We start from the raw sequence: 18,473 nt of genomic DNA, 5'->3' as shown, positions 1-18,473 counted from the left end.
GAGATTAGATCCAACTTTGTTGAGAAGCCAAGACAGGGTACATGCTGAGTCTGGCAGAGGCGATGCTGCAGGGAACAGGAGGAAGAACAGGGCCATAGAACAGGCCATGGATGCCGCACACCTGAACTGTTGACTTCGGAGCCTGCTTGGGGAAGGCAGAACAGAGCCGTGCTCAAGAGCCTGGGTTGGGCAGTCAGCTAGTCCTGGGTTTGATTTCCCCACTCATCTCTAGTTAGCCTTCTTGGGTTATACTTTTTCTCATTCTCTCCATCTGTTCAGTGCAAGCAAGCATGATGCTTCTGTCATAGGATTGATATGAGGACTAAGTGAAATAATCCAGGCAAAATACTTATCACAATGCCTGGCATGTAATAAGCATATAATATATGGTAGATGTCATATAATAGTATCACTCAGGGCCTGTCAAGGAAACTGAAACCAAGGCCAGGCATGGTGGCTCACACTTTTAATCCCAGCACTTTGGGAGGCTGACGTAGGAAGATTGCTTGAGTCCAGGAGGTGGAGACTGCCCTGGGCAATGTAGTCAGACCCTGTCTCTAAAAAAACAAAAATGGAAGAAAAGAAAAGGATTTAAAACAAAATAAGAAACCTGAAAGTACTCCCATGATTTCAAACAGTGGCAACTTAATACAAGGGACTGGTTTTGTGGGTAACTCTTTTCCAAGGGAAAAGAGCCTGATTGGCCTAGATTTTATCATGTGACTTCCCAGGGTCATGTGATGGGCATTCCTTCCAGGATCACACAGTGGGACAGGTCAGACCCCAGCAACATACGTCCACTGCCCCTGCTTAACACTTAGTTTGAATGTCAATTTAAATCTCAGTTGAAAGGTCTGGGGGAAAGCACAGAAGATGAGTGAAGCAGCTTAGAGATCAGCAACTGGCAAGATGCTCCAGGGGCAACGTGGAAAGGAGGCTGCGTTCATTTCCTTGGGATGCCTAAACAAAGGACCACACATTGAGTGATTTAAAACAACAGAAATGTGTTCTTCCATGTTTCTGGAGGCTGGAAGTTCAAAATCAGGGAGTCAGCAGGATTGGTTTCCTCTGAGGGCTTTGAGGGAGAATTTGTCCCATGCTCGTCTGCTGGCTTCCGCATATGGTTGGCAATTTTTGGTATTCCTTGGCATGTGGAGCTGGGGACCCCAATCCCTGGGACCAGTACCAGTCTGTGGCCTGTTAGGAACTGGGCCACACAACAGGAGGTGAGCAGTGGGCAAGTGAGCATTACTACCTGAGCTCCACCTCCCATCAGATCAGCAGCAGCATTGCATTCCCATAGGAGCTTGAACCCTACTGTGAACTGTGCATGCGAGGGATCTAGGCTGTGCTCTCCTTATGAGAACCTAATGCCTGATGATCTGAGGTGGAACAGTTTCACCCTGAAATCATTCTCCCACCCCAAACCTGACTGTGGAAAAATTGTCTTCCACGAAACCGATTCCGGTGCCAAAAATGTTGGGGACCCCTGATGTAGAGGTATCATTCCAGACTCTGCCGCCATGTTCACATGGCCTTCTCCTGCATCTCTGTCTTCTCTTAGAAGCCCACCAGTTACAACGGACTAGGGCCCACCCTACTCCAATATGACCTCATCTTAGCTAATTACATCTACAAAGACTCTGTTTCCAAATAAGGTGACATTCACAGGTACTGAGGGTTAGGACTTGAACATATCTTTCAGGGGTACAAAATTCAATCCACAACAGATATGGTCTCAATGAGGAGCTGAGGTCATCCAGGATGGGCTAGAACGCTGGCCGATCCTGTGTTCTAGTAGAAGTCAGAACCAGGGAAAGAAGGACCCTAGGGGAAAGCTGCAGCCACAGATTCTTCCAGTCACTGCCATAGTTGCCACTAGAGTCAGACAGGGAAATACTCTTTCTCCCTTCCTCTTGTTCTTCAATCTCTCACCAGTGTCTCTTAAGGGCCAGAACAGCCAGAAAGCAACTGACATGAGAGATTGGGAAACTTCTCCTGCAAAAGTCAACTGTCCTTTCCCCCCATGTTCAAAGCACAAACCCCAAGGATAGAGAATACACAGTTGCGGTTGCTCTAAGCCTGTCAAGGCTGTGTGGAACTAGTTACCCTAACTGGAATAAGAGGTGGGGCTGGGTTTGAAGTGGCAACTAAGAAATAGCCAGTAAAAGATAACAAAAGAGACATGATCTGTGCCCAAGGAGATATCAGACTAGTTGAAGAGTGTATTCGTCTGTTCTCACACTGCTATAAAGAAATACTTGAGGCTGGGTAATTTATAATTAAAAAAAAAAAAGAGTTTTAATTGGATCATGATTTTGCAGCCTGTACAAGAAGCATGGTGGTATCTGCTTCTGGGAGACCTCAGAGAGCTTATACTCATGGCAGAAGGCAAAGTGGGGGCAGACCATCTTACATGGCGGAAGCAGGACCAAGAGAGAGCAAGGAGGTGCCACACACTTTTAAATGACCAGATGTCACAAGAACTTACTATCTCAAAGACAGTACCAAGGAGGATGGTGTTACCCCATTCGTGAGAAACCACCTCCATGATCCAATAACCTCCCACCGGGCCCCACCTCCAATACTGTCCCCAATGAGGAAGTATAATTCAACATGAGATTTGGTGGGGACACAGATCCAGACAATATCAAAGAGAGAGAGATTATATAAAAGTAATTTTAATTTTGAAGTTAAATGTGCTGTGAATTTAAAAAGTAGACTAAGTAAAGGAAAATAGCCAAGGCTCCAGAGTTAAATTGGGGGATTCAAGAAAGCCTTCCTTGAATGGGTGAAATTTAAGCTGAGGGTTAAGCAGGGGCAGTGGACATATGTTGCTGGGGTCTGACCTGTCTCACTGTGTGATCCTAGAAGGAATGACACAAACTAGGCCAATCAGACTCTTTTGCCCTAGAAGTGAAGTTCAAATCAGGCACATGGGAAGAGGCAGCAGGAGTTGCTGAGTTCTTAGATGGCAATGCCGTAGGTCTGTCCTAGGAACCTCTTCAGAGGAGCTGTGGCAAGTTATACTTCCCAAAGATTGCTCTGACAATATCTTCCATCTCACCTGCTCTCCTTACAATGTGACTTTTGACTTGCTGCCGATGAGATGTGCCTCCTCCACCTGAATCTAAGTGACCTCATGATTATGGTATGCATGATGCTCTCTGACTTCAGAGGCTCGATCATAAAAGGGCATACAATATCTGGCCAGGTTTGGTGGCTCATGTGTGTAATCCCAGCACTTTGGGAGGCTGAGGAAGGCAAATCACCTGAGGTCAGGAGTTGGAGATCAGCCAGGCCAATATAGTGAAACCCCATCTCTACTAAAAATACAAAACTTTGTAGGCTTGGTGGCATGTGCCTGTAGTCCCAGCTACTCAGGAGGCTGAGGCAGGAGAATAGCTTAAACCCAGGAGGTGGAGGTTGTAGTGAGCCGAGATTGTGCCATTGCACTCCAGCCTAGGTGACAGAGCAAGACTCTGTCAAAAAAAAAAAAAGGGGGGGCGGGCTCTACAATATCCATCCAGTTCTCCAGGAATACTCATTCTTGGAGCCCAGCCAGCATGGAATCCATTGACTCTTGTTCTATGACCTTCTAGATTCCAGGCTCATAGCAATGAGGCCAGTAGGAAAAGCTTCATCACAGTGTGAAGAAGCCTAAGAGCCAAGATCTCAGTTCCAGCTGCATTCAAGCTCCCAGCAAGCCAGCACCAACTTACCAGCCATGTGAGGGAGCCATATTGAAAGTGGATCCTTCAGCCCCAGCCAGACCATGCCAGCCAACGCTACATGGAACTGAGATTTTATTCTGTCTGATCCCTGCCCACATTGAATAGTCATAAATGAAATAAATGATTGTTGTTCTTTTACACCACCAAGTTTGGTAACCCAGCAATAGACACTAGAACAGTAGTCCAGATTCTCCTTTTTTCTATGACCTAGCTCTTCAATTCTTTTCATTTTTATAAACTGTCATCCTGTTGGTCAATTTATTCTTAACAAAATTAAATGAAGTTTGTTTCCTTTTCTTATGATCAAAGAACCTTGATATGTAGCCCTTGCAAAGGACAAAAAGAGAAACTTTTTGACTGAGAAGAAACCATCACCTACAGACTTGTTCAGGAAAGAGCCTAGAACCTTAAGAGGAATTGGGACAGTTAGTGAGGCTGAAGTGCATGGAATGAAGGGGACTGAGGCTCAAAGTGAGGTTGGAGAAGGAGGGACATTAGTATGAACTGATTAGTATGTCCCAAGCCACCAAAAGTACTTAATACATACTGCCTCATTCATCCGCACCTCAGTAAGAAGAGATAAGTCCTATTTTTAAGTGCAACCTCTGCTTCCATTTAAGGGAAAATAAAATTGAGGGTCAGGGATTACTGTCTGACTCAGCTGTTCCTCTGATGCCTGTATTTCTACCACATCTCCCCCATGGCCCAGTAGACAATTTATGACATAGAGAGAAGAGTATGAGGAAAGCAATAGTGAGAAATTCATGAATGGATAAGCAGACCAGTTGGAAAGACCCAATAATAGCAGGAAGCCGTAAACCTCAGCTTACCTCCCCACCAAAAAATTAGAGCCAAACATAGAACACGACAGTCATTTAGGCAAAGGAGAAAGAACACTGGCTTTGAAATCATATGGATGCACCTCCCTGAGATTCCATTTTCTCATCTCTAAAATGCAGGTGCTAATACCCAAATCTCTGTCACAAGATTTGAAGATGATACTTGTAAATTGGATAGCACTTACTAGTTATCAAAACGTCACAAGTAATCTTAAGTACTAAAAATAATTATAGTAACACTTAAGGTTGCATAGACAGAGGCCAAAAAACATAGGGGACAAGAAAAAAAAGGGGAAAAAAAGTAAGGGCACATGGTAAGATGGGAGAAAAAGACAAAAGAAAGAAAAAACTATTGTTAGGAGACAGCAGGAGAGGCAAGGACAAAGAAACTCAGGTCTCGGGCTGGATGATTTTAAAGTCTCCCTGCAGAAAGCTATACTACAGCCTGAAGCAACTCCTGGTGCCACCACCCCTGCACAAGAGGCAGCAGTCCCATGCAGTCAAGCCCTGTGACCTTGCCAAGCAGCAAACATCCATATTCAGAGGTAAGGAGTATCTGAAACTCCCATGAAACTGTCTCCCAAATCATCCCATGATCCCTTTGCAAAGACAAAAGGCAGCCAGATCACCCTTAAGTGAATCTTCTTAATTCCGTAGTCTCATCAAGCTTACTGGATTCTTGGTGATTTGGGGTCTCCACACCCTGGGACACCCACTCTTTGACATTCATTAGAAAGGGACCTGCAGAAGGAAACTGAGGGGGGGAATGGAAGGATGCCAGCCAAGGGCAGAGAGCAGAATGGCCTACACTAGGGACCGTCACATCAAGTTGCCATGTCTGCCCAGCATCTGAGGAAAGAAACTTGCTTTCAAACCATATCACCCTCAAGTGTGGCACATAACAGGTGAAAGGAATTACAGCAGCTTTCCAAAGTCTTTCAAGGTGTGGCCAGCTTTGCTTGCACTCGGGTGCAAAGTTTCTCGACAAGGGAGGAAAGTGGATCAAAGGGAATTTCCTAAAAGGGAAGTAGATTGGCATTGAGAAGATGCAGAAGAGAAATAACCCTAGAGACATCTCTCTCTTTTTTTCTTTTTTCTTTTCTCTTTGGTTCCTTGCCATCATCCTATCCTTGGTGGCCTTATTGAAAATTCCTACCCTCCCGCCCTCCAGCTCACCATGCCCACATCAGGGTGGGGCAGCTTTTCATGAAGAAAAATAGAGGTTGCAATGTTTGGCATATTAATTCAGAGCATATGGCGAAAAATATTGTTTGCTATGGCTTGTGGGCTTATGATATTTAATTTAAAATAGATTTTCCTGAATAAAAAGAGACTTTATACAGATGGCCATTAAAAGCAAACCATTTTGCTGCTCGGCATTGTTAAAATATAATGTTATGAAAGCATTTTATAGTACCTAGGCCCTTTGGCAAGGATGCAGGACTCCGTGAAGAAGGAGGCTTGGCGCAGTAACAAGACGGTCCAGATGCAATTGTCACAAGCCCTGTCCTGAGGGCCATTTTTCTTTCCATAAGTTTGATTTTCTTTGGTATAGAAATCTTTCTTCTTGCATCCTAAATTTTATTCAAATCTGAGAAAGCACGACTCTTGAGATCCGCCGGCTGAAATGATGGCAGCAAATGCTTTATGATGTCATTTCTCGTTAAATATGAACAGATTGTTTCCACAGCAAACATCTAGCAAGCACAAGGCCAGGTGTTTTCCTATTCTCCATGTCTCCTTTCAGTGTTAGTGGAGTATAGTGGGATTTTTTTCTTTTCTCTCTCTCTTACTCTCTCTCTCTTCTCTCACTCTCTCTCTCTGTGTATCCTTTTAACAATTAGGTAAGGTTAAGGGCCACCGCACAAAGGGTTCCCTGATATTTGAAGGGCATTGAGATTCTTGTACAAGTAAAGAGAGCATGGGTAGTAGTTTCCATGCTTTGGGAAGGAATGAAAGTTGCAAAATAAAAATAACTTCTGATTCATCTCACTGAGGACTTTATCATGAATGATGTCAATCCATCATGTTTTCTTCAGCTGATTCATTTTAAGCTTCAGAGGATGGAAGCAGACCTAACAGGTGGGCTCCCTGATTCCTTTAACTGTGCAAACACAACAGCAAAGGACAAAGAGAGGAAACTCCGGTGTTCACTTACGGGCCACTGCTCAGGGCAGAACATTCTCAACAGCCCTGGCTTACCTCTTCTTCCTCTCCCCTTGCTATCAGCAACAGACAATATTCTCAGCTGCAAAATGATCGGAAGAGAGTAATGCATACCTCAGGGTCAAATCTGTTGAGTTTGTTTTTATGAATGCAATGTCAGTCGCTGAAGACTTTTGTTGAAAAAGCTGATACTTGAGAAATTGTTTTGCATTAGTTTGGGATAGAAAAGAAAGCTGATAGCAGTTTCTAGATTGTCAGTAATCCTTTCTTATGAGTGGCCAAAGAGAAACAGCCTACTTCCTGATTGGGGCTCCGAGAAATGTTGAGGTACAAAAACAATTGTTCCCAATGCACTCCCATCTGTAATTAGGAATGCACCAACCATGGCCTGGTTTGTTTTTCTAGTTCAGTAACCTTTAACAACACTTGTAATCAGTTTGGTTTTAAAAGTGGGGGAGAAGGGGATGGGAATGAACTACCTCACACTTAGCCCAGGCAGCACTCCTAGAGAAATGTTCAGCGCCAGACACACCTTGCTACTCCGGTGACTTTCTGCGTCTTTGTTTGCAGGGATATAAACAGAGCTTAGGTGAGCCCACAGAAAGACTCTGCAATCCCGTGGGGCAACTTTATAGGGGAAGCTGTCTCCTTTGTCCCTGGAGTGAGGGATCAGGTTTGCAGAAGGCTAAAGGACTGCAGCCTTGCATTTGGGGGCAGTTATTTACCTGGTTTGCACCTGGATATCTGTAGCTCAAATGAGCATGAACCTGCCAGAACTTGAAAGAGTCAGAAGATGTACCTGGCAGAATTAACAAAACTAGAAAACGCTTTTACTGAAGCAGGCAAGACCCCTACTGAGACCTTTGCAATTCGACTTCAGAAAATTCTTCAGAGGGGTTATCAATTAGCACAGGTTGGGGTGAGCCAGGAAGGTAAATATTGATTTGTAAAGTTTCTAGCTCAGCGGTTGTCTTTGTATGAACTCATGGAGAATGACCCCTCTTAACCAGAAATTAAAATTAAAGAAAAAAAGATGTAAAGCTTTTTGCTTATTAAAATGGACATTTATTTTTCTTTTAATAAAAGCAGTACATGTTCATTATAGACAAATTAGGAAATATGACTAATAAAAAATTAAAAATAAGAAGTATCCATTATGTCAGCATTCCACATTAGCTGTTGTTAACTGTGGCATATAACATTTCCAACTTGAAAAACAGCTATTCAATTTTTAACAGAAGTCAGGGCCATGGTGTGCACACTATTTTGTAATATACCCTTGTTGCTTTGGAGTCTTTATTGTGGCTGTTATTTGAAATTGATAACTTTGCATTGACATCTTTTTGCTTTCTGTTTTTTTATTTTTTTTTTTTTGAGACAGAGTCTCACTCTGTCACCCAGGCTGGAGTGCATTGGTGCAATCTCGGCTCACTGCAACCTCCGCCTCCCAGGTTCAAGCGATTCTCCTGCCTCAACCTCTTGAGTAGCTGGGATTCCAGGCGCCTGCCACCATGGCCGGCTAATTTTTGTATTTTTAGTAGAGGATGGGGTCTCACCGTGTTGGCCAGGCTGGTCTTGAACTCCTGACCTCAGGTGATTCACCTGCCTGGGCCTCCCAAAATGCTGGGATTACAGGCATGAGCCACTGCGCCTGGCCTGACATCGTTTTAAATGACAGCCTCGTATTCTATCTCATGGATGTATGAAGGCTTAATTAATCAATCCTTCATTCTTAGACATTCAGACTACTTCCACCTTGTGTGTGTGCTGAAAATTGCTTCAGCAAACCACCTTCTGGGTGAATATTTGCATTGAAGTGTTATTATTTTTGCTGTTATTTAAATAGACTAACTTAGGGATGCTTTAGAAATTTTTCTGAGAACTAAGATGAAGACAGAGAACTGGCGTGAAAGAGTAAATTCTAACTATGTCTGAATAGAAGACGTGAATAGAGTTATGTAACAGGTGTGACTGAACTAAGTAGCGAAGTAGAGTGTGTTAAAAGAAATTCTGTAAAAAATACCAGGCATTTAACGAAATTGTACAGGACTGCCAATGACCTGTTAGATATCTGCCATCTCTCATTTCTATGCCTGCTATTCTAGGAGCCTCTGTTTTTGTAACACATAAACGCATGTGGCATCTTCCTGGGTTATTTGGACCAAGTACTGTAATTCCTTAAGATCAGCAGACTGTTTGGGGGATGATTAAAAAAAAAAAACTGGTTCAAATGGTAATATAGAACTGGGGATGATGTCAAAATGATAGTGGTGGAAGGAAAAATGCTAGGACGGATCAGGTCCAAAGTTGTCCTTAGTGAACCAAAAATATATGATTTGATAAAAATAATCTTAAACTCTGCTTTCGACGAGAGTGTTTACAATAGGCGTGGACAACAGTTAAGAATCTCAGAAGACAGCCTCATGGATGGAGGGCCAATATCCCCCTCCCCCAGGTCTATGCAGGACAGACTTGGTTATGGGATCAGAGCCCTCCCAAAGGCCATGTGCAGCCTCAGAATTCTCCTCCATCCAGGGCTCCAGCCAGCCAGTAACAACCTATTGGCAATGACTCATGAGGTGGCACTCAGTTTTTATCCCTGGCCTAGTGGCTTCCTTATCTACAAACAAGGGATGTGTTGAAGGGAGGAGAAGGAAAGTGAAAAACTGATTCCCGGATGGATCAAGATAAGAGGCAGAAGAGTGGTCTGCTGAAAAAGCTGGAGATCTATCCTGGTGGCACAATCCCAAGGAGATCTGTGGGGTTTTTTTTCTATGCAATTTAGAATTGTAATCCCTAGATTTTCCTGATACATTTAATCATATCCCAAGGCTACGCACAAGCACCGCAATACATTAGCAAGAAGACCTCGTAAAAGCAAAAGCCACCAACTGACAGTCAAATCATTACTCTATACACAGAAGGCACTGTCACTGTCACCATCTGGCCCGTCAGCAATGACGGCACTTTGATAGGTCTGACTGGGTGCTCCAGAAGAAGCCTAGAGCCAGGCTACTTCCTCTTTGGAGAGCCCGAGATTTTAGGGTTGAGTCACTCTCTAAGCCCAGCTTTGACAAATCCCTTACAAACTTTATCCAGAAGCTGCAATAGTGTTACAAACCTTATCCATAGACGTGGGAAAGATAGAGAAGGACCATGACATGTTAAGAGACACACTCAGGCCGGGCGCTGTGGCTCAAGCCTGTAATCCCAGCACTTTGGGAGGCCGAGACGGGCGGATCACAAGGTCAGGAAATCGAGACCATCCTGGCTAACACGGTGAAACCCCGTCTCTACTAAAAAATACAAAAAAAAAAAAAACTAGCCGGGCGAGGTGGCGGGCGCCTGTAGCCCCAGCTACTCGGGAGGCTGAGGCAGGAGAATGGCGTAAACCTGGGAGGCGGAGCTTGCAGTGAGCTGAGATCCGGCCACTGCACTCCAGCCTGGGCGACAGAGCGAGACTCCGTCTCAAAAAAAAAAAAAAAAAAGAGACACACACTCACTACTTTGAACCAGAAGCTAACTCAAAAGGCAGGAAAACTAGGTTTCTGACATTCAAAGGCATCAAGCTCAAGCAGACAGAACCTTGTTCTAAAAGAAAAACTGAGTCCTCCTACTCTGGAGTTTGCAATGTAGAATTCTTCAGATAAAAGTCCACAGATATGGCTTATTGGACCCAATCATTTTTTGTAAACTTTCAAAATCTGTTGCCAATTTTAAAATTTGGATGGTCTCACATAAAAACCCAGATTACTGTTTTCCCCTTCAACATAAAATAAAGTAAAAAACAGTGTAGCATTGGCTACAATCAGCTGGAGCTGAGTAGTAGCCACACTCTTTTTTGTTGTTGTTGTTGTTGTTGTTGTTGTTGTTGAGACGGAGTCTCGCTCTGTCGCCCGGGCTGGAGTGCAGTGGCCGGATCTCAGCTCACTGCAAGCTCCGCCTCCCTGGTTTACGCCATTCTCCTGCCTCAGCCTCCCGAGTAGCTGGGACTACAGGCGCCCGCCACCTCGCCGGGCTAGTTTTTTGTATTTTTAGTAGAGACAGGGTTTCACCGTGTTAGCCAGGATGGTCTCGATCTCCTGACCTCGTGATCCGCCCGTCTCGGCCTCCCAAAGTGCTGGGATTACAGGCTTGAGCCACCGCGCCCAGCCCACACTCTTTATTTTATCTTTGATTTAATTTTGTTAAAGACAGGTTCTTCCTATGTTGCTCAGGCTGGGCTCAAGTGATCCTCTTGCCTCAGCCTCCTAAATAGTTGAGATTATAGGTGCACGCCATCACGCCTGGTATCACCCACCTTTAGAAGGGGCCTGTACACTCTAGCTCACTGCAGTCTTCACCTCTCTTTAGTGGTCATTTATTCCCATTGTCCTAATTACCTAACTGATCCCTGGAGGTATCAGAGTTTACAACTTCTATTGTAATTCCAATTTATCATTTGCTTTTATTATGTAAATATAGTAGTTCCCAAATGTTTAAATAAGCAGTAGAGATTAAAGTGATTTCCAATAATTCATTGCCTGGTTTCACACTCTAAGGTGCAGTCGTATTCTCCAGAAATCACTAGAAGCAGATTTAGTGTTAATCCCTCTGCCTCTATCTGGATATTAGGCCTTGAAGAGTCACTTCTCTGGGCCTCAAAGAATCTCATGGTTCCTCTTAAGGTCTGTCAGTCATTCCCTATGGCAGGGTATAACCATACTTCCTGGTCCCTTTATGATTATGAGGGACCACATGATAACTTATGGTCAACAAATGTTGACTAGAAATGCCATGTGTCACTTCTGGGCTAAAGGTTTAATGTTAGGTATGCGATGCCTAAAGCTCCCTCTTTCCCTCCATCACAGCAACCAGCAACATTCAAGATGGTGGCTGCTCCATCAGCCCAGGTTCAGGATGGACAAGGATGAGAATAGCCTCCAAACCCATAGGGGCATGAACCTCAGGATTACAGGTGGCCCACGCTGTAATCTCAGCATTTAGGGAAGCAGAGGCAGAAAGATTGCTTGAGGACAGGAGTCTGAGACCAGCCTCGGCAACAAAGCAAGTCCTCATCTCTATGAAAAACCAAAAACAAAAAAATTAGCCAGACACAGTGGCGCATACCTATAGTCCCAACTACTTGGGAGGCTGAGGAGGTTGTTATTTTAACCCACGGGTCAGGAAATTTTTACTGTAAAGGTGTAGATAGTAAATGTTTTAGGCTTTGTGAGGCATATCTCCATTACATATTCTTTTAAATAAAAAACTTTTAAATATAAAAATAACTCGTAATTTGGAAGCCATACCAAAATGGGTTGCAGGCCAGATTTGCCCATGAGCCCCGATTGCCTGGTTCATATTAAGTCACTGGTATTTTGGGATTGTTTGTTACTGTGTTCTATCCTTCCTTACGCACATGGACTTCATACCGCTTCCTGGGAATTGGGTTTGATGGATGCAAGAACTTCCAAAACAGGACCTGTGACTGAATAGGATGCTTTCCAGTTATTGCCAAATTGTGTCCTTTTTCTTTATTCTTCCCCAACTTCCTAAACCCCTACACAATAGAGGTACGACTTTTATAACAACAGCACAAAATAATCCATGCCCACAAAACTAGTGTTATCCTCTTTATGGGATGGTATCTAATCTTCTCCAGTGTGATGATAAAGATATAGATATAAATGAAGATGTAGATAAAGAGATACAGAGAAAGATATAGATACAGGTTTAGATATAACTAAAGATATTTGTACCCTGTCCTTTTTCCACTGAAATTATGTTCTTAACTTTTTCTCTTATGATAAATTAGTTTAAACATGATTTTTAAAATTGAATATTATCATATTGAAGAAATATTTATCTTTTTGGTGGACATATACATTGTTTCAAATTATACCTTTATATAATTATTCATATAAACTGTCCACATATAAGTTGTTTATATATATAAGTATATAAACATCTAAATACAGAAATTGTTTAATTATATAACCAATTACGTAATTGTTTCTAATTATACCATTCATTTATGAACAAATATTAACTGAATGCCTAGTATGTACCACATTCTATTCGAGGGGCTGGGGACAAAGAGACAAGACAGACAGAAGCGTCTGCCTTCCTGGAACTTACATTCTACAGAGGGAGACATACAAATAACTTAGAAGGAAGTATCATGTATTATAATTTCAGATGGTGGCCAGGTGCGGTGGCTCAAGCCTGCAATCCCAGCACTTTGGGAGGCCGAGAAGGGTGGATCACGAGGTCAGAAGATCGAGACCATCCTGGCTAACACAGTGAAACCCCGGCTCTACTAAAAAATACATAAAACTAACCGGGCGAGGTGGCGGGCGCCTGTAGTCCTAGCCACTCGGGAGGCTGAGGCAGGAGAATGGCATAAACCCAGGAGGCGGAGTTTGCAGTGTGCTAAGATCCGGCCACTGCACTCCAGCCTGGGGGACAGAGTGAGACTCCGTCTCAAAAAAAAAAAAAAAAAAAAAAAAAAAAAAAAAAAAAAAAAAAAAAAAAAAATTCAGATGGTACTATGTGCTAGGAAGAAAGTAAAGCAGGTAAAGGGAGAGGCAGTAGATAGGTAGCAATTTCATATAGGGTTATTAGGGACAGGATCTCTGAGTAAGTGACACTGAATGATGGGAGGGAAAAGTTTTACAGTCTGATGGAACACTAAGTGCCTAGGTGCTGAGGCAGGGACAAGCTTATCTGTGCTGGGATCGGAATGTCCAATATGACTGGAGATAATAAGGAGAAAGGAGGTGAAAGATGACTGCTGTCAGGCTACATAGGATGTCATAGCCCATGAGGAGTTTGCATTGGATGAAAAGACATTGGAGAATTTGCAAGCAGAGCTGTGAGTAACGTCATCTGATTGCGCTTAAAAAACAACAACAAAAAAAGATCAGGTACAGTGGCTCACACCTGTAATCCCAGCGTTTGGGAGACTGAGATGGGAGGATTGCTCAAAGCCAGGAGTTTGAGACCACCCTAGGCAACAAAGTAAGACCTTGTCTCTTCAAAAAATTAAAAACTTAGCTGGGTGCAGTGGCATGCACCTGTAGTCCTTGCTACTTGGGGGCCAAGGTGGGAGGATCACTTGAGCACAGGAGGTGGAGGCTGCAGTGAGCTATGATCCTGCTACTGCACTCCAGCCTGGGTGACACAGAGAGACCCTGTCTCTAAGTAAATAAATAAATAATAAATGAATAAAACCAAAACCAAAACCAAAAGACCACTCTGGCTACTGACTGGAGAATTGAGAATAGGAAGGGGAAGATTAATGGTGGAAAGTAGAAATGTGGAAGTTTAGAAATCTGCTAGGGAGTGATCGTGGAGAATTGAACATGCAACAGACAAGAGTGTTCTCCCAGGGCAGGAGTTTCCAAGCATTTTTCTCTTGTTCACCCTAAAAGGATTTGAAAAAATTACGAGCTCCTTTCCACATTTTTAAGTTGAAATCTAACCTTTGCCAATCTAGGTCTTCTTATTATAAGTTCTTCTTATTATAAATGTTGACATTTTAAAATAAAACTCCTTTCAATATACTCAATCGAATCTACATACTGTAACATATTAAATGCTATCTAATGCCTGCATTGATTTTAAAAGTACATTAACATGCTCTTCCATAAGTCAATTTTTTTATTCTCTTTTATCTTTTCATTTGTATTTTCATTCTGCTTTCCATTATATTTTCCCCACCGATTTTTATCCAAATGTCATATATTTTAATATTTGAATGTCTTTTATTGATTATCTTGACATAATTGTCTGCATCAAAAATATGTGTGGAAATGGAAATTTGTTTTTTTGATTTTAATGGCTATAAAGCTCTAACTACTAATTGTTTCTGATTGAATTATAATTATACTTACTAACACACAATTGGTCAAAATAACGTAATCACATTACAAATGCTGTTTAATAATGATTAGACATTTAAAATGGGTTTTATTGGAAATGTATCTCTTCAAGAGGCTTATGAGGCTTTATTCCCCTTGGATGATTTTTAGTTACTGCTACATGCTCAGTATCAATTTTTTTTGTTTTTTGTTTGTTTTTGTTTTGGTTTTTGTTTTTGTGTTGTTTTGTTTTGAAATAGTCTCCTTCTGTCACTCAGGCTGGAGTGCAGTGGTGGAATCAAAGCGTCACTGCAGCATGGCTTTCCTGGGCTCAAGCGATCCTCCTGCCTCAACCTCCTGAGTAGATGGGACTGCAGGTGCATGCCACCACACCCGGCTAGTTTGCTAATGTTTTGTACAGATAGGGTCTTGCTTTTTTGCCCAGGCGGGTCTCAAACTCCTGGCCTCAAGTGATCCTGATGCCTCAGCCTCCCAAAGTGCTGCAGTTACAGCATGAGCCACTGCCCTGGCCCAGTTCTACTTCTATTTTTGTTTTTATTGATAATAAGTGTTGCTGAGGACATGTATTCACAAAAATATGAGAAAACTTATTTACAAAAATATGTAAATAAAATGAAAGGAGTATTTTGCAGCAACATCTGCCAATATTTTGAACTCCTGCATTATATGCCAAAATGTGACAAGCAAATCTATCTTCAAAATATGCTCTACTGATGTATCCATTCGTTCAGTTCTTCCTTCAGTTTGGTTGAGCACAAGGAGTTGGAAACAACATAAAGGATGTCTCTATGTCCTTAGATGCCTTTCTTTTCATCCCTTCACCAAGGAACAGTAGGGGTTTTCCACTGCAGGGCAAGGTGCCCTAGTCCACTAAGGGATGGTGGCAGTTTTTCTGTTGTGATGGGTAAGAAAGGTCACAGAGGCTGGGTGCGATGGCTCACTCCTGTAATCCCAGCACTTTGGGAGGCCAAGGTGGGCAGATCTCAAGGTCAGGAGTTCGAGACCAGCCTGACCAACATGGTGAAACCCTGTCTCTACTAAAAATACAAAAATTAGCTGAGCATGGTGGCAGGCACTTGTAGTCCCAGCTACTCAGGAGACTGAGGCAGGAGAATCGCTTGAACCCGGGAGGCGGAGATTGCAGTGAGCCAAGATCCAGCCTGGGTGACAGAGAGAGGCTCAGTCAAAAAAAAAAAAAAAAAAAAAAAAAGCGTCACAGAAAGCAAAGGCCAGAGGAGAGGGAGAGCACCAAGGCTAGCCATGAGCTCAGCAGCCTTCTGGGGCAAAGTGTCCGGGGAAAGAGAAGAAGGGAGCTGCGGATGTGGAAATGGATTGCCTTAAATTAATTGTTCCAGGCCGGGCACAGTGGCTCACGCCTGTAATCCCAGCACTTTGGGAGGCTGAGGCGGGCGGATCACGAGGTCAGGAGATGGAGACCATCTGGCTAACATGGTGAAACCCTGTCTCTACTAAAAATACAAAAAAATAAATTAGCCGGGCATGGTGGCGGGTGCCTGTAGTCCCAGCTACTTGGGAGGCTGAGGCAGAAGAATGGCGTGAACCCAGGAGGCGGAGCTTGCAGTGAGTTGAGATCCCGCCACTGCACTCCAGCCTGGGTGACAGAGTGAGACTCCATCTCGAAAAAAAAAAAAAAAAAAATTAATTGTTCCTCATACCTCTGGAAAAACATTTATGTAACCAAACAGATGCAAAAATTCTACTTTCAAGTCCACTGATGTAGGTTTTATCAATGAGAGTGGTGAGAGGACTTGGAGCACAGGACTTGAGGGTGGAGTGGATATGGGGAATAAATGAGATAAAAGGTTTCCAAGATGTTACCTAAGTGTAGTACAATAAGAGATCTGTATAAGGGAATTGATGATGCAATAACAAATAAAATTTTAATCTCATGCTAGGCATGGTGGCTCACGCTGTAATGCCAGCAATTTGGGAGGCCAAGGCAGGTGGATCACCAGAGGTCAGAAGTTCGAGACCAGGTTGTCCAACGTGATGAAACTCCATCTCTACTAAAAATGCAAATAATAATAATAATAATAATTAGCCAGGCATGGTGGCAGGTGCCTGTAATCCCAGCTACTCAGGAGGCTGAGCAGGTGAATTGCTGGAACCCAGGAGCCAGAGGTTGCAGTGAGATGAGATCGTGCCATTGCACTCCAGCTTGAGTGAGAGAATGAGACTCCATCTCAAAAAATAAAAAATAAAATAAAATAATAATCTCAGTGACTTATGAAATAAATGCTTATTGCTTATTTAGGCAAAGCCTCCTCTGAGCTTGGGCTGACTCTGGGAGGTCACTGCAAAAGGGGAAAAGAGAGGTGCTTCCAACTGAGACTTCCTTGTCTGGTGGTGACCCAGGTCACTTTTGCTTACAGTGTATTGGTCAGAACTAGTCATCTCATCCGAAGCCAGCTACATAAGGGTCTGGGATGTGGGGGACCATGTGAGCATCTGTGAACACTATGTGTCAGCCACACTAGGTTTTGGTATATAAAACCAGATGAGACCGGGCACAGTGGCTCACACCTGTAATCCCAACAGTTTGGGAGGCTAAAGTGGACAGATCACCTGAGGTCAGGGGTTTGAGATCACCCTGGCCAACATGGTGAAACCCTTTCTCCACTAAAAATACAAAATTAGCCAGGTATGGTGGCGCACCCCTGTAATCCCAGCTACTTGGGAGGCTGAGGCAGGAGAATCACTTGAAACCGTGAGGCAGAGATTGCAGTGAGCCGAGATCACACCATTACACTCCAGCCTGGGCAAAAAGAGCGAAACTCCATCTCAAAATTAAAAAATAAATAAAATAAAACCAGATGAATCATGTTTTTGGTTGGGAAGACAGTGTCGTATAGGTTTATTCAAACCAGAGTTTTGAAAAAATGATGATTTTCATCTAGGGAACAAATGGTCCAGACCAGTGGAGAAAAATACAAAAAATAAGGCCAGTGGGAAAAGACTTTCCCTACCAAATATCAAAATGTATTAAAAATCTAAAATAGTTTAAATGGGCAAGTTCAAATAAACAAATGAGAAAACCCTTCAATCGACCTTTTGTATGGATGAATTCTTGGTGTACGATGAGAAGCAGCCTCACAGGGCAGCTGTGCCTCTGTTTATGCCATTACTAAAATAAATTACAGGTGGATTAAGTGGAAAACAAAATTATTGGTTGAAAAATGATCCTGATTTAAATAATCACCTATAAGTCTTTCTTTTCTTAAAAGAAAATGTAGGTGATTATTTTAAACTGGGCAAGGAATTCCTTAGCATAAAAGCAATGGAAGAAATAAAAGAAATAAAATAAAAGACGAATAATATATCTGAGAAGTAAAACATCTGAGACTTTTTAAAACTGCTAGTTAGTAAGCAATATAAATGAATTAAAAGGCAAACAATAAATTCAAAAGGATGATTAAATAACTGCCAAGTAATTAATAACCTTAATTTAAATAACTCTTCCAAACTTGTGATGCCACTCACATGCCAATTTTCAAAGGCAAAAGATAATTCACACTAAAAATACAAATAACTAAGAAAGAAGATGGCATGCAATTAAAATGATACTTTTGTCCACCAAATTATCAGCTATGTTAAGGTGTTAGGGGTTAATATTGGCAAGTTTTCAATGACAGCAATAATAATAGAGCCTGCTGGAAGAAGTGTGAACTGGTACAACCTCCCTGGAAAGCAATTTGTAATATGTAATCAATACTGAGACTTTAAAATGTCCACACCAATGTTCCGTAACTGGAAGATCCAAGTGCTGTAAGTTTTGCTGTATGTAATCTATGCCTCAATTTAAAGGAGGGAAAAAGGTTTGTAACATTTACATTCCAACTAAAATCATT

This window comes from Rhinopithecus roxellana, chromosome 20 (assembly GCF_007565055.1).
Source record: "Rhinopithecus roxellana isolate Shanxi Qingling chromosome 20, ASM756505v1, whole genome shotgun sequence".
NCBI lineage: Eukaryota > Metazoa > Chordata > Mammalia > Primates > Cercopithecidae > Rhinopithecus > Rhinopithecus roxellana.
This window is presented reverse-complemented; position numbering follows the sequence as displayed.